Below are 16,352 nucleotides of genomic sequence, written 5' to 3'. Positions count from 1 at the left end.
AAAAGATTTTATTCAGCAGAATTAAAAAAGCAATTTTTCAAACACTTTCCTGACAGGTGGCAACAAGATCATGATAATCTATTGTCAGTTAGAATACGCAGTTTCTGTTTTCAATCTTAACCCAAACATCGATCAACTTTTAAAAAGATGAAAGAGATACTTGAACATGACATAATTTAAACATGCATCATTCTGACCAGGAGTAAGGCGCACTACCGTCAGTGTATGAGGACAGCTGTAAAACTTGCTTGCTCCCATAATTCACTTGTAAAGTGCATGAGGAAATATACAGACACCATCTTGAAATTTGCTACTTTAAATCACAGTTTAGAAAAGTAATAACAAGGATGAATTAGGATCTTCACGTTCCGATTCAGGGATTTCCAGTTTAAAGTTTAGATTCTAGTAATAAGCCTGATTTTCTTACAAATTCAAACATGACAATGGTATGAACAAAGCGATAGGTGTTCCTGGCATTTATTACATTTATTAATGTTTTTAACTCAATTCCCAATAATATTTCTCATCAAAGTATTGTTGATAAGATTTTAATCTATAGAATTAAAAAAACACTTTTTTAAAAACTGTTCTGACCTGTGTCAACAACGTTGTGTTAATCTATTTTCAGTTGGATTACCCAGTTTCTGTTTTCAATCTTAACCCAAACATCGATCAAGCTATAAAAATATGAAAGAGCTGCTTGACCATGACGTGATTTGAATACACAACTTTCTGATATGGATTCAGAAGCACTACAGTTGAATTAAGATCTTCACAATCAGATTCAGTGATTTCCAGTCAAAAATTAAGAATCTGGTAATAAACCCTCTTTTCTTACAAATTCAAAGATGGCAATGGTAAAAATAAATTAATAAGTGCCTATGGCATTAATTACATTTATTAATGTTTGGAACTCAATTCCCAATAACAATTCTTATCAAAGTCCTCTCGAAACGATTATAATCTGTAGAACTAAAAAATGCAGTTTCTTAAACACTGCAGCCTGGTAGCAACAAAGTCGAGTTAACTTTTGTCAGTTGGACTACGCAGTTACTGTTTTCAATAATAACCCAAATATCAATCAAGATATGAAAAGACATAAAGAGCTGATTGACCCCGACGTGATTTGAAGACGCAACTTTCTGATCTGGAGTCAAACGCGCTACCGTTGCGCCACGAGGTCAGTAGAAAAGTGCTCTTGCTCCCATACTTCACATGAAAAGTGCATGATAAAATATATGGACACCATCTTGAAATTTGCTACTTATAATCACAGTTTGGAAAAGATATAAACAAGGATGAATTAAGATCTTCACTTTCAGATTCAGGGATTTCCAATTAAAAATTTAGAATATAGTAATAAACCCTTTTTTCTTACAAATTCAAAGATGACAATGGTATGAACAACTTAATAGGTGTTTCTGACTTGCCACAAATTTTCTGTTTTGAACTCAGTTCCCAATGATATATCTCATCAAAGGATTGTTGAAAAGATTTTATTCAGTAGAATTAAAAAAGCAATTTTTCAAACACTTTTCTGACAGGTGGCAACAAGATCATGATAATCTATTGTCAGTTAGAATATGCAGTTTCTGTTTTCAATCTTAACCCAAACATCGATCAACTTTTAAAAAGATGAAAGAGATACTTGAACATGACATAATTTAAACATGCATCATTCTGACCAGGAGTAAGGCGCACTACCGTCAGTGTATGAGGAAAGCTGTAAAACTTGCTTGCTCCCATAATTCACTTGTAAAGTGCATGAGGAAATATACAGACACCATCTTGAAATTTGCTACTTTAAATCACAGTTTAGAAAAGTAATAACAAGGATGAATTAGGATCTTCACGTTTCGATTCAGGGATTTCCAGTTTAAAGTTTAGATTCTAGTAATAAGCCTGATCTTCTTACAAATTCAAAGATGACAATGGTATGAACAAAGCAATAGGTGTTCCTGGAATTTATTACATTTATTAATGTTTTTAACTCAATTCCCAATAATATTTCTCATCAAAGTATTGTTGATAAGATTTTAATCTATAGAATTGAAAAAACACTTTTTTAAAAACTGTTCTGACCTGTGTCAACAACGTTGTGTTAATCTATTTTCAGTTGGATTACCCAGTTTCTGTTTTCAATCTTAACCCAAACATCGATCAAGCTATAAAAATATGAAAGAGCTGCTTGACCATGACGTGATTTGAATACACAACTTTCTGATATGGATTCAGAAGCACTACAGTTGAATTAAGATCTTCACAATCAGATTCAGTGATTTCCAGTCAAAAATTAAGAATCTGGTAATAAACCCTCTTTTCTTACAAATTCAAAGATGGCAATGGTAAAAATAAATTAATAGGTGCTTATGGCATTAATTACATTTATTAATGTTTGGAACTCAATTCACAATAACAGTTCTTATCAAAGTCCTCTTGAAACGATTATAATCTGTAGAACTAAAAAATGCAGTTTCTTAAACACTGCAGCTTGGTAGCAACAAAGTCGAGTTAACTTTTGTCAGTTGGACTACACAGTTACTGTTTTCAATAATAACCCAAACATCAATCAAGATATGAAAAGACATAAAGAGCTGATTGACCCCGACGTGATTTGAACACGCAACATTCTGATCTGGAGTCAGACACGCTACCATTGCGCCACGAGGTCAGTTGAAAAGTGTTGTTGCTCCCATACTTCACATGAAAAGTGCATGATAAAATATATGGACACCATCTTGAAATTTGCTACTTATAATCACAGTTTGGAAAAGATATAAACAAGGATGAATTAAGGTCTTCACTTTCAGATTCAGGGATTTCCAATTAAAAATTTAGAATATAGTAATAAACCCTTTTTTCTTACAAATTCAAAGATGACAATGGTATGAACAAATTAATAGGTGTTTCTGACTTGCCACAAATTTCCTGTTTTGAACTCAGTTCCCAATGATATATCTCATCAAAGGATTGTTGAAAAGATTTTATTCAGTAGAATTAAAAAAGCAATTTTTCAAACACTTTCCTGACAGGTGGCAACAAGATCATGATAATCTATTGTCAGTTAGAATATGCAGTTTCTGTTTTCAATCTTAACCCAAACATCGATCAACTTTTAAAAAGATGAAAGAGATACTTGAACATGACATAATTTAAACATGCATCATTCTGACCAGGAGTAAGGCGCACTACCGTCAGTGTATGAGGAAAGCTGTAAAACTTGCTTGCTCCCATAATTCACTTGTAAAGTGCATGAGGAAATATACAGACACCATCTTGAAATTTGCTACTTTAAATCACAGTTTAGAAAAGTAATAACAAGGATGAATTAGGATCTTCACGTTCCGATTCAGGGATTTCCAGTTTAAAGTTTAGATTCTAGTAATAAGCCTGATTTTCTTACAAATTCAAATATGACAATGGTATGAACAAAGCGATAGGTGTTCCTGGCATTTATTACATTTATTAATGTTTTTAACTCAATTCCCAATAATATTTCTCATCAAAGTATTGTTGATAAGATTTTAATCTATAGAATTAAAAAAACACTTTTTTAAAAACTGTTCTGACCTGTGTCAACAACGTTGTGTTAATCTATTTTCAGTTGGATTACCCAGTTTCTGTTTTCAATCTTAACCCAAACATCGATCAAGCTATAAAAATATGAAAGAGCTGCTTGACCATGACGTGATTTGAATACACAACTTTCTGATATGGATTCAGAAGCACTACAGTTGAATTAAGATCTTCACAATCAGATTCAGTGATTTCCAGTCAAAAATTAAGAATCTGGTAATAAACCCTCTTTTCTTACAAATTCAAAGATGGCAATGGTAAAAATAAATTAATAGGTGCTTATGGCATTAATTACATTTATTAACGTTTGGAACTCAATACCCAATAACAATTCTTATCAAAGTCCTCTTGAAACGATTATAATCTGTAGAACTAAAAAATGCAATTTCTTAAACACTGCAGCCTGGTAGCAACAAAGTCGAGTTAACTTTTGTCAGTTGGACTACGCAGTTACTGTTTTCAATAATAACCCAAACATCAATCAAGATATGAAAAGACATAACGAGCTGATTGACCCTGACGTGATTTGAACACGCAACATTCTGATATGGAGTCAGACGCGCTACCGTTGCGCCACGAGGTCAGTTGAAAAGTGTGGTTGCTCCCATACTTCACATGAAAAGTGCATGATAAAATATATGGACACCATCTTGAAATTTGCTACTTATAATCACAGTTTGGAAAAGATATAAACAAGGATGAATTAAGGTCTTCACTTTCAGATTCAGGGATTTCCAATTAAAAATTTAGAATATAGTAATAAACCCTTTTTTCTTACAAATTCAAAGATGACAATGGTATGAACAAATTAATAGGTGTTTCTGACTTGCCACAAATTTCCTGTTTTGAACTCAGTTCCCAATGATATATCTCATCAAAGGATTGTTGAAAAGATTTTATTCTGTAGAATTAAAAAAGCAATTTTTCAAACACTTTCCTGACATGTGGCAACAAGATCATGATAATCTATTGTCAGTTAGAATACGCAGTTTCTGTTTTCAATCTTAACCCAAACATCGATCAACTTTTAAAAAGATGAAAGAGATACTTGAACATGACATAATTTAAACATGCATCATTCTGACCAGGAGTAAGGCGCACTACCGTCAGTGTATGAGGACAGCTGTAAAACTTGCTTGCTCCCATAATTCACTTGTAAAGTGCATGAGGAAATATACAGACACCATCTTGAAATTTGCTACTTTAAATCACAGTTTAGAAAAGTAATAACAAGGATGAATTAGGATCTTCACGTTCCGATTCAGGGATTTCCAGTTTAAAGTTTAGATTCTAGTAATAAGCCTGATTTTCTTACAAATTCAAAGATGACAATGGTATGAACAAAGCGATAGGTGTTCCTGGCATTTATTACATTTATTAATGTTTTTAACTCAATTCCCAATAATATTTCTCATCAAAGTATTGTTGATAAGATTTTAATCTATAGAATTAAAAAAACACTTTTTTAAAAACTGTTCTGACCTGTGTCAACAACGTTGTGTTAATCTATTTTCAGTTGGATTACCCAGTTTCTGTTTTCAATCTTAACCCAAACATCGATCAAGCTAAAAAATATGAAAGAGCTGCTTGACCATGACGTGATTTGAATACACAACTTTCTGATATGGATTCAGAAGCACTACAGTTGAATTAAGATCTTCACAATCAGATTCAGTGATTTCCAGTCAAAAATTAAGAATCTGGTAATAAACCCTCTTTTCTTACAAATTCAAAGATGGCAATGGTAAAAATAAATTAATAGGTGCTTATGGCATTAATTACATTTATTAATGTTTGGAACTCAATTCCCAATAACAATTCTTATCAAAGTCCTCTTGAAACGATTATAATCTGTAGAACTAAAAAATGCAGTTTCTTAAACACTGCAGCCTGGTAGCAACAAAGTCGAGTTTAACTTTTGTCAGTTGGACTACGCAGTTACTGTTTTCAATAATAACCCAAACATCAATCAAGATATGAAAAGACATAAAGAGCTGATTGACCCCGACGTGATTTGAACACACAACCTTCTAATCTGGAGTCAGACGCGCTACCGTTGCGCCACGAGGTCAGTTGAAAAGTGTTGTTGCTCCCATACTTCACATGAAAAGTGCATGATAAAATATATGGACACCATCTTGAAATTTGCTACTTATAATCACAGTTTGGAAAAGATATAAACAAGGATGAATTAAGGTCTTCACTTTCAGATTCAGGGATTTCCAATTAAAAATTTAGAATATAGTAATAAACCCTTTTTTCTTACAAATTCAAAGATGACAATGGTATGAACAAATTAATAGGTGTTTCTGACTTGCCACAAATTTCCTGTTTTGAACTCACTTCCCAATGATATATCTCATCAAAGGATTGTTGAAAAGATTTTATCCAGTAGAATTAAAAAAGCAATTTTTCAAACACTTTCCTGACAGGTGGCAACAAGATCATGATAATCTATTGTCAGTTAGAATACTCAGTTTCTGTTTTCAATCTTAACCCAAACATCGATCAACTTTTAAAAAGATGAAAGAGATACTTGAACGTGACATAATTTAAACATGCATCATTATGACCAGGAGTAAGGCGCACTACCGTCAGTGTATGAGGACAGCTGTAAAACTTGCTTGCTCCCATAATTCACTTGTAAAGTGCATGAGGAAATATACAGACACCATCTTGAAATTTGCTACTTTAAATCACAGTTTAGAAAAGTAATAACAAGGATGAATTAGGATCTTCACGTTCCGATTCAGGGATTTCCAGTTTAAAGTTTAGATTCTAGTAATAAGCCTGATTTTCTTACAAATTCAAAGATGACAATGGTATGAACAAAGCGATAGGTGTTCCTGGCATTCATTACATTTATTAATGTTTTTAACTCAATTCCCAATAATATTTCTCATCAAAGTATTGTTGATAAGATTTTAATCTATAGAATTAAAAAACACTTTTTTAAAAACTGTTCTGACCTGTGTCAACAACGTTGTGTTAATCTATTTTCAGTTGGATTACCCAGTTTCTGTTTTCAATCTTAACCCAAACATCGATCAAGCTATAAAAATATGAAAGAGCTGCTTGACCATGACGTGATTTGAATACACAACTTTCTGATATGGATTCAGAAGCACTACAGTTGAATTAAGATCTTCACAATCAGATTCAGTGATTTCCAGTCAAAAATTAAGAATCTGGTAATAAACCCTCTTTTCTTACAAATTCAAAGATGGCAATGGTAAAAATAAATTAATAGGTAATTAATTACATTTATTAATGTTTGGAACTCAATTCCCAATAACAATTCTTATCAAAGTCCTCTTGAAACGATTATAATCTGTAGAACTAAAAAATGCAGTTTCTTAAACACTGCAGCCTGGTAGCAACAAAGTCGAGTTTAACTTTTGTCAAGTTGGACTACGCAGTTACTGTTTTCAATAATAACCCAAACATCAATCAAGATATAAAAAGACATAAAGAGTTGATTGACCCCGACGTGATTTGAACACACAACCTTCTGATCTGGAGTCAGACGCGCTACCGTTGCGCCACGAGGTCATTTGAAAAGTGTTGTTGCTCCCATACTTCACATGAAAAGTGCATGATAAAATATATGGACACCATCTTGAAATTTGCTACTTATAATCACAGTTTGGAAAAGATATAAACAAGGATGAATTAAGGTCTTCACTTTCAGATTCAGGGATTTCCAATTAAAAATTTAGAATTTAGTAATAAACCCTTTTTTCTTACAAATTCAAAGATGACAATGGTATGAACAAATTAATAGGTGTTTCTGACTTGCCACAAATTTCCTGTTTTGAACTCAGTTCCCAATGATATATCTCATCAAAGGATTGTTGAAAAGATTTTATTCAGTAGAATTAAAAAAGCAATTTTTCAAACACTTTCCTGACAGGTGGCAACAAGATCATGATAATCTATTGTCAGTTAGAATACGCAGTTTCTGTTTTCAATCTTAACCCAAACATCGATCAACTTTTAAAAAGATGAAAGAGATACTTGAACGTGACATAATTTAAACATGCATCATTATGACCAGGAGTAAGGCGCACTACCGTCAGTGTATGAGGACAGCTGTAAAACTTGCTTGCTCCCATAATTCACTTGTAAAGTGCATGAGGAAATATACAGACACCATCTTGAAATTTGCTACTTTAAATCACAGTTTAGAAAAGTAATAACAAGGATGAATTAGGATCTTCACGTTCCGATTCAGGGATTTCCAGTTTAAAGTTTAGATTCTAGTAATAAGCCTGATTTTCTTACAAATTCAAAGATGACAATGGTATGAACAAAGCGATAGGTGTTCCTGGCATTTATTACATTTATTAATGTTTTTAACTCAATTCCCAATAATATTTCTCATCAAAGTATTGTTGATAAGATTTTAATCTATAGAATTAAAAAAACACTTTTTTAAAAACTGTTCTGACCTGTGTCAACAACATTGTATTAATCTATTTTCAGTTGGATTACCCAGTTTCTGTTTTCAATCTTAACCCAAACATCGATCAAGCTATAAAAATATGAAAGAGCTGCTTGACCATGACGTGATTTGAATACACAACTTTCTGATATGGATTCAGAAGCACTACAGTTGAATTAAGATCTTCACAATCAGATTCAGTGATTTCCAGTCAAAAATTAAGAATCTGGTAATAAACCCTCTTTTCTTACAAATTCAAAGATGGCAATGGTAAAAATAAATTAATAGGTGCTTATGGCATTAATTACATTTATTAATGTTTGGAACTCAATTCCCAATAACAATTCTTATCAAAGTCCTCTTGAAACAATTATAATCTGTAGAACTAAAAAATGCAGTTTCTTAAACACTGCAGCCTGGTAGCAACAAAGTCGAGTTAACTTTTGTCAGTTGGACTACGCAGTTACTGTTTTCAATAATAACCCAAACATCAATCAAGATATGAAAAGACATAAAGAGCTGATTGACCCCGACGTGATTTGAAGACACAACCTTCTGATGTGAAGTCAGACGCACTACCGTTGCGCCACGAGGTCATTTGAAAAGTGTTGTTGCTCCCATACTTCACATGAAAAGTGCATGATAAAATATATGGACACCATCTTGAAATTTGCTACTTATAATCACAGTTTGGAAAAGATATAAACAAGGATGAATTAAGATCTTCACTTTCAGATTCAGGGATTTCCAATTAAAAATTTAGAATATAGTAATAAACCCTTTTTTCTTACAAATTCAAAGATGACAATGGTATGAACAAATTAATAGGTGTTTCTGACTTGCCACAAATTTTCTGTTTTGAACTCAGTTCCCAATTATATATCTCATCAAAGGATTGTTGAAAAGATTTTATTCAGTAGAATTAAAAAAGCAATTTTTCAAACACTTTCCTGACAGGTGGCAACAAGATCATGGTAATCTATTGTCAGTTAGAATACGCAGTTTCTGTTTTCAATCTTAACCCAAACATCGATCAACTTTTAAAAAGATGAAAGAGATACTTGAACGTGACATAATTTAAACATGCATCATTCTGACCAGGAGTAAGGCGCACTACCGTCAGTGTATGAGGACAGCTGTAAAACTTGCTTGCTCCCATAATTCACTTGTAAAGTGCATGAGGAAATATACAGACACCATCTTGAAATTTGCTACTTTAAATCACAGTTTAGAAAAGTAATAACAAGGATGAATTAGGATCTTCACGTTCCGATTCAGGGATTTCCAGTTTAAAGTTTAGATTCTAGTAATAAGCCTGATTTTCTTACAAATTCAAAGATGACAATGGTATGAACAAAGCGATAGGTGTTCCTGGCATTTATTACATCTATTAATGGTTTTTAACTCAATTCCCAATAATATTTCTCATCAAAGTATTGTTGATAAGATTTTAATCTATAGAATTAAAAAACACTTTTTTAAAAACGGTTCTGACCTGTGTCAACAACGTTGTGTTAATCTATTTTCAGTTGGATTACCCAGTTTCTGTTTTCAATCTTAACCCAAACATCGATCAAGCTATAAAAATATGAAAGAGCTGCTTGACCATGACGTGATTTGAATACACAACTTTCTGATATGGATTCAGAAGCACTACAGTTGAATTAAGATCTTCACAATCAGATTCAGTGATTTCCAGTCAAAAATTAAGAATCTGGTAATAAACCCTCTTTTCTTACAAATTCAAAGATGGCAATGGTAAAAATAAATTAATAGGTGCTTATGGCATTAATTACATTTATTAATGTTTGGAACTCAATTCCCAATAACAATTCTTATCAAAGTCCTCTTGAAACGATTATAATCTGTAGAACTAAAAAATGCAGTTTCTTAAACACTGCAGCCTGGTAGCAACAAAGTCGAGTTAACTTTTGTCAAGTTGGACTATGCAGTTACTGTTTTCAATAATAACCCAAACATCAATCAAGATATGAAAAGACATAAAGAGCTGATTGACCCCGACGTGATTTGAATATGCAACCTTCTGATTTGCTATCGTTTCGCCACGAGGTCATTTGAAAAGTGTTGTTGCTCCCATACTTCACATGAAAAGTGCATGATAAAATATATGGACACCATCTTGAAATTTGCTACTTATAATTACAGTTTGGAAAAGATATAAACAAGGATGAATTAAGGTCTTCACTTTCAGATTCAGGGATTTCCAATTAAAAATTTAGAATATAGTAATAAACCCTTTTTTCTTACAAATTCAAAGATGACAATGGTATGAACAAATTAATAGGTGTTTCTGACTTGCCACAAATTTCCTGTTTTGAACTCAGTTCCCAATGATATATCTCATCAAAGGATTGTTGAAAAGATTTTATTCAGTAGAATTAAAAAAGCAATTTTTCAAACACTTTCCTGACAGGTGGCAACAAGATCATGATAATCTATTGTCAGTTAGAATACGCAGTTTCTGTTTTCAATCTTAACCCAAACATCGATCAACTTTTAAAAAGATGAAAGAGATACTTGAACATGACATAATTTAAACATGCATCATTCTGACCAGGAGTAAGGCGCACTACCGTCAGTGTATGAGGACAGCTGTAAAACTTGCTTGCTCCCATAATTCACTTGTAAAGTGCATGAGGAAATATACAGACACCATCTTGAAATTTGCTACTTTAAATCACAGTTTAGAAAAGTAATAACAAGGATGAATTAGGATCTTCACGTTCCGATTCAGGGATTTCCAGTTTAAAGTTTAGATTCTAGTAATAAGCCTGATTTTCTTACAAATTCAAAGATGACAATGGTATGAACAAAGCGATAGGTGTTCCTGGCATTTATTACATTTATTAATGGTTTTTAACTCAATTCCCAATAATATTTCTCATCAAAGTATTGTTGATAAGATTTTAATCTATAGAATTAAAAAACACTTTTTTAAAAACGGTTCTGACCTGTGTCAACAACGTTGTGTTAATCTATTTTCAGTTGGATTACCCAGTTTCTGTTTTCAATCTTAACCCAAACATCGATCAAGCTATAAAAATATGAAAGAGCTGCTTGACCATGACGTGATTTGAATACACAACTTTCTGATATGGATTCAGAAGCACTACAGTTGAATTAAGATCTTCACAATCAGATTCAGTGATTTCCAGTCAAAAATTAAGAATCTGGTAATAAACCCTCTTTTCTTACAAATTCAAAGATGGCAATGGTAAAAATAAATTAATAGGTGCTTATGGCATTAATTACATTTATTAATGTTTGGAACTCAATTCCCAATAACAATTCTTATCAAAGTCCTCTTGAAACGATTATAATCTGTAGAACTAAAAAATGCAGTTTCTTAAACACTGCAGCCTGGTAGCAACAAAGTCGAGTTAACTTTTGTCAAGTTGGACTATGCAGTTACTGTTTTCAATAATAACCCAAACATCAATCAAGATATGAAAAGACATAAAGAGCTGATTGACCCCGACGTGATTTGAACACGCAACCTTCTGATTTGCTACCGTTTCGCCACGAGGTCATTTGAAAAGTGTTGTTGCTCCCATACTTCACATGAAAAGTGCATGATAAAATATATGGACACCATCTTGAAATTTGCTACTTATAATCACAGTTTGGAAAAGATATAAACAAGGATGAATTAAGGTCTTCACTTTCAGATTCAGGGATTTCCAATAAAAAATTTAGAATATAGTAATAAACCCTTTTTTCTTACAAATTCAAAGATGACAATGGTATGAACAAATTAATAGGTGTTTCTGACTTGCCACAAATTTCCTGTTTTGAACTCAGTTCCCAATGATATATCTCATCAAAGGATTGTTGAAAAGATTTTATTCAGCAGAATTAAAAAAGCAATTTTTCAAACACTTTCCTGACATGTGGCAACAAGATCATGATAATCTATTGTCAGTTAGAATACGCAGTTTCTGTTTTCAATCTTAACCCAAACATCGAGTCAACTTTTAAAAAGATGAAAGAGATACTTGAACATGACATAATTTAAACATGCATCATTCTGACCAGGAGTAAGGCGCACTACCGTCAGTGTATGAGGACAGCTGTAAAACTTGCTTGGTCCCATAATTCACTTGTAAAGTGCATGAGGAAATATACAGACACCATCTTGAAATTTGCTACTTTAAATCACAGTTTAGAAAAGTAATAACAAGGATGAATTAGGATCTTCACGTTCCGATTCAGGGATTTCCAGTTTAAAGTTTAGATTCTAGTAATAAGCCTGATTTTCTTACAAATTCAAACATGACAATGGTATGAACAAAGCGATAGGTGTTCCTGGCATTTATTACATTTATTAATGTTTTTAACTCAATTCCCAATAATATTTCTCATCAAAGTATTGTTGATAAGATTTTAATCTATAGAATTAAAAAAACACTTTTTTAAAAACTGTTCTGACCTGTGTCAACAACGTTGTGTTAATCTATTTTCAGTTGGATTACCCAGTTTCTGCTTTCAATCTTAACCCAAACATCGATCAAGCTATAAAAATATGAAAGAGCTGCTTGACCATGACGTGATTTGAATACACAACTTTCTGATATGGATTCAGAAGCACTACAGTTGAATTAAGATCTTCACAATCAGATTCAGTGATTTCCAGTCAAAAATTAAGAATCTGGTAATAAACCCTCTTTTCTTACAAATTCAAAGATGGCAATGGTAAAAATAAATTAATAAGTGCCTATGGCATTAATTACATTTATTAATGTTTGGAACTCAATTCCCAATAACAATTCTTATCAAAGTCCTCTCGAAACGATTATAATCTGTAGAACTAAAAAATGCAGTTTCTTAAACACTGCAGCCTGGTAGCAACAAAGTCGAGTTAACTTTTGTCAGTTGGACTACGCAGTTACTGTTTTCAATAATAACCCAAATATCAATCAAGATATGAAAAGACATAAAGAGCTGATTGACCCCGACGTGATTTGAAGACGCAACTTTCTGATCTGGAGTCAAACGCGCTACCGTTGCGCCACGAGGTCAGTAGAAAAGTGCTCTTGCTCCCATACTTCACATGAAAAGTGCATGATAAAATATATGGACACCATCTTGAAATTTGCTACTTATAATCACAGTTTGGAAAAGATATAAACAAGGATGAATTAAGATCTTCACTTTCAGATTCAGGGATTTCCAATTAAAAATTTAGAATATAGTAACAAACCCTTTTTTCTTACAAATTCAAAGATGACAATGGTATGAACAACTTAATAGGTGTTTCTGACTTGCCACAAATTTTCTGTTTTGAACTCAGTTCCCAATGATATATCTCATCAAAGGATTGTTGAAAAGATTTTATTCAGTAGAATTAAAAAAGCAATTTTTCAAACACTTTTCTGACAGGTGGCAACAAGATCATGATAATCTATTGTCAGTTAGAATATGCAGTTTCTGTTTTCAATCTTAACCCAAACATTGATCAACTTTTAAAAAGATGAAAGAGATACTTGAACATGACATAATTTAAACATGCATCATTCTGACCAGGAGTAAGGCGCACTACCGTCAGTGTATGAGGAAAGCTGTAAAACTTGCTTGCTCCCATAATTCACTTGTAAAGTGCATGAGGAAATATACAGACACCATCTTGAAATTTGCTACTTTAAATCACAGTTTAGAAAAGTAATAACAAGGATGAATTAGGATCTTCACGTTTCGATTCAGGGATTTCCAGTTTAAAGTTTAGATTCTAGTAATAAGCCTGATCTTCTTACAAATTCAAAGATGACAATGGTATGAACAAAGCAATAGGTGTTCCTGGAATTTATTACATTTATTAATGTTTTTAACTCAATTCCCAATAATATTTCTCATCAAAGTATTGTTGATAAGATTTTAATCTATAGAATTGAAAAAACACTTTTTTAAAAACTGTTCTGACCTGTGTCAACAACGTTGTGTTAATCTATTTTCAGTTGGATTACCCAGTTTCTGTTTTCAATCTTAACCCAAACATTGATCAAGCTATAAAAATATGAAAGAGCTGCTTGACCATGACGTGATTTGAATACACAACTTTCTGATATGGATTCAGAAGCACTACAGTTGAATTAAGATCTTCACAATCAGATTCAGTGATTTCCAGTCAAAAATTAAGAATCTGGTAATAAACCCTCTTTTCTTACAAATTCAAAGATGGCAATGGTAAAAATAAATTAATAGGTGCTTATGGCATTAATTACATTTATTAATGTTTGGAACTCAATTCACAATAACAGTTCTTATCAAAGTCCTCTTGAAACGATTATAATCTGTAGAACTAAAAAATGCAGTTTCTTAAACACTGCAGCTTGGTAGCAACAAAGTCGAGTTAACTTTTGTCAGTTGGACTACACAGTTACTGTTTTCAATAATAACCCAAACATCAATCAAGATATGAAAAGACATAAAGAGCTGATTGACCCCGACGTGATTTGAACACGCAACATTCTGATCTGGAGTCAGACACGCTTCCATTGCGCCACGAGGTCAGTTGAAAAGTGTTGTTGCTCCCATACTTCACATGAAAAGTGCATGATAAAATATATGGACACCATCTTGAAATTTGCTACTTATAATCACAGTTTGGAAAAGATATAAACAAGGATGAATTAAGGTCTTCACTTTCAGATTCAGGGATTTCCAATTAAAAATTTAGAATATAGTAATAAACCCTTTTTTCTTACAAATTCAAAGATGACAATGGTATGAACAAATTAATAGGTGTTTCTGACTTGCCACAAATTTCCTGTTTTGAACTCAGTTCCCAATGATATATCTCATCAAAGGATTGTTGAAAAGATTTTATTCAGTAGAATTAAAAAAGCAATTTTTCAAACACTTTCCTGACAGGTGGCAACAAGATCATGATAATCTATTGTCAGTTAGAATATGCAGTTTCTGTTTTCAATCTTAACCCAAACATCGATCAACTTTTAAAAAGATGAAAGAGATACTTGAACATGACATAATTTAAACATGCATCATTCTGACCAGGAGTAAGGCGCACTACCGTCAGTGTATGAGGAAAGCTGTAAAACTTGCTTGCTCCCATAATTCACTTGTAAAGTGCATGAGGAAATATACAGACACCATCTTGAAATTTGCTACTTTAAATCACAGTTTAGAAAAGTAATAACAAGGATGAATTAGGATCTTCACGTTCCGATTCAGGGATTTCCAGTTTAAAGTTTAGATTCTAGTAATAAGCCTGATTTTCTTACAAATTCAAATATGACAATGGTATGAACAAAGCGATAGGTGTTCCTGGCATTTATTACATTTATTAATGTTTTTAACTCAATTCCCAATAATATTTCTCATCAAAGTATTGTTGATAAGATTTTAATCTATAGAATTAAAAAAACACTTTTTTAAAAACTGTTCTGACCTGTGTCAATAACGTTGTGTTAATCTATTTTCAGTTGGATTACCCAGTTTCTGTTTTCAATCTTAACCCAAACATCGATCAAGCTATAAAAATATGAAAGAGCTGCTTGACCATGACGTGATTTGAATACACAACTTTCTGATATGGATTCAGAAGCACTACAGTTGAATTAAGATCTTCACAATCAGATTCAGTGATTTCCAGTCAAAAATTAAGAATCTGGTAATAAACCCTCTTTTCTTACAAATTCAAAGATGGCAATGGTAAAAATAAATTAATAGGTGCTTATGGCATTAATTACATTTATTAACGTTTGGAACTCAATACCCAATAACAATTCTTATCAAAGTCCTCTTGAAACGATTATAATCTGTAGAACTAAAAAATGCAATTTCTTAAACACTGCAGCCTGGTAGCAACAAAGTCGAGTTAACTTTTGTCAGTTGGACTACGCAGTTACTGTTTTCAATAATAGCCCAAACATCAATCAAGATATGAAAAGACATAACGAGCTGATTGACCCTGACGTGATTTGAACACGCAACATTCTGATCTGGAGTCAGACGCGCTACCGTTGCGCCACGAGGTCAGTTGAAAAGTGTGGTTGCTCCCATACTTCACATGAAAAGTGCATGATAAAATATATGGACACCATCTTGAAATTTGCTACTTATAATCACAGTTTGGAAAAGATATAAACAAGGATGAATTAAGGTCTTCACTTTCAGATTCAGGGATTTCCAATTAAAAATTTAGAATATAGTAATAAACCCTTTTTTCTTACAAATTCAAAGATGACAATGGTATGAACAAATTAATAGGTGTTTCTGACTTGCCACAAATTTCCTGTTTTGAACTCAGTTCCCAATGATATATCTCATCAAAGGATTGTTGAAAAGATTTTAT

At 32.5% G+C, this 16,352-nt stretch overlaps 8 non-coding genes across 8 annotated transcripts; all 8 read right to left on the bottom strand.

Moving 5' to 3' along the window:
• Positions 1 to 1,111: 1,111 nt before the first annotated feature.
• Positions 1,112 to 1,183, bottom strand: TRNAW-CCA (transfer RNA tryptophan (anticodon CCA)). The gene has a single exon. It is a non-coding gene; the product is annotated as a tRNA-Trp (tRNA).
• Positions 1,184 to 2,599: 1,416 nt separating this feature from the next.
• On the bottom strand, positions 2,600 to 2,671 carry TRNAW-CCA (transfer RNA tryptophan (anticodon CCA)). The gene has a single exon. It is a non-coding gene; the product is annotated as a tRNA-Trp (tRNA).
• A 1,416-nt stretch (positions 2,672 to 4,087) lies between these two features.
• Positions 4,088 to 4,159, bottom strand: TRNAW-CCA (transfer RNA tryptophan (anticodon CCA)). Its single transcript has one exon. It is a non-coding gene; the product is annotated as a tRNA-Trp (tRNA).
• A 1,416-nt stretch (positions 4,160 to 5,575) lies between these two features.
• On the bottom strand, positions 5,576 to 5,647 carry TRNAW-CCA (transfer RNA tryptophan (anticodon CCA)). Its single transcript has one exon. It is a non-coding gene; the product is annotated as a tRNA-Trp (tRNA).
• A 1,409-nt stretch (positions 5,648 to 7,056) lies between these two features.
• TRNAW-CCA (transfer RNA tryptophan (anticodon CCA)) lies at positions 7,057 to 7,128 on the bottom strand. The gene has a single exon. It is a non-coding gene; the product is annotated as a tRNA-Trp (tRNA).
• A 5,859-nt stretch (positions 7,129 to 12,987) lies between these two features.
• TRNAW-CCA (transfer RNA tryptophan (anticodon CCA)) lies at positions 12,988 to 13,059 on the bottom strand. The gene has a single exon. It is a non-coding gene; the product is annotated as a tRNA-Trp (tRNA).
• Positions 13,060 to 14,475: 1,416 nt separating this feature from the next.
• TRNAW-CCA (transfer RNA tryptophan (anticodon CCA)) lies at positions 14,476 to 14,547 on the bottom strand. Its single transcript has one exon. It is a non-coding gene; the product is annotated as a tRNA-Trp (tRNA).
• A 1,416-nt stretch (positions 14,548 to 15,963) lies between these two features.
• TRNAW-CCA (transfer RNA tryptophan (anticodon CCA)) lies at positions 15,964 to 16,035 on the bottom strand. The gene has a single exon. It is a non-coding gene; the product is annotated as a tRNA-Trp (tRNA).
• Between the last annotated feature and the right edge of the window lie 317 nt (positions 16,036 to 16,352).

Source organism: Dendrobates tinctorius, unplaced genomic scaffold, assembly GCF_039654945.1.
Source record: "Dendrobates tinctorius isolate UK_male_01 unplaced genomic scaffold, ASM3965494v1 ptg000178l, whole genome shotgun sequence".
Lineage (NCBI taxonomy): Eukaryota > Metazoa > Chordata > Amphibia > Anura > Dendrobatidae > Dendrobates > Dendrobates tinctorius.
The sequence above is the reverse complement of the archived record's forward strand: the minus strand, read 5'-3'. Positions and strand labels throughout refer to the sequence as shown.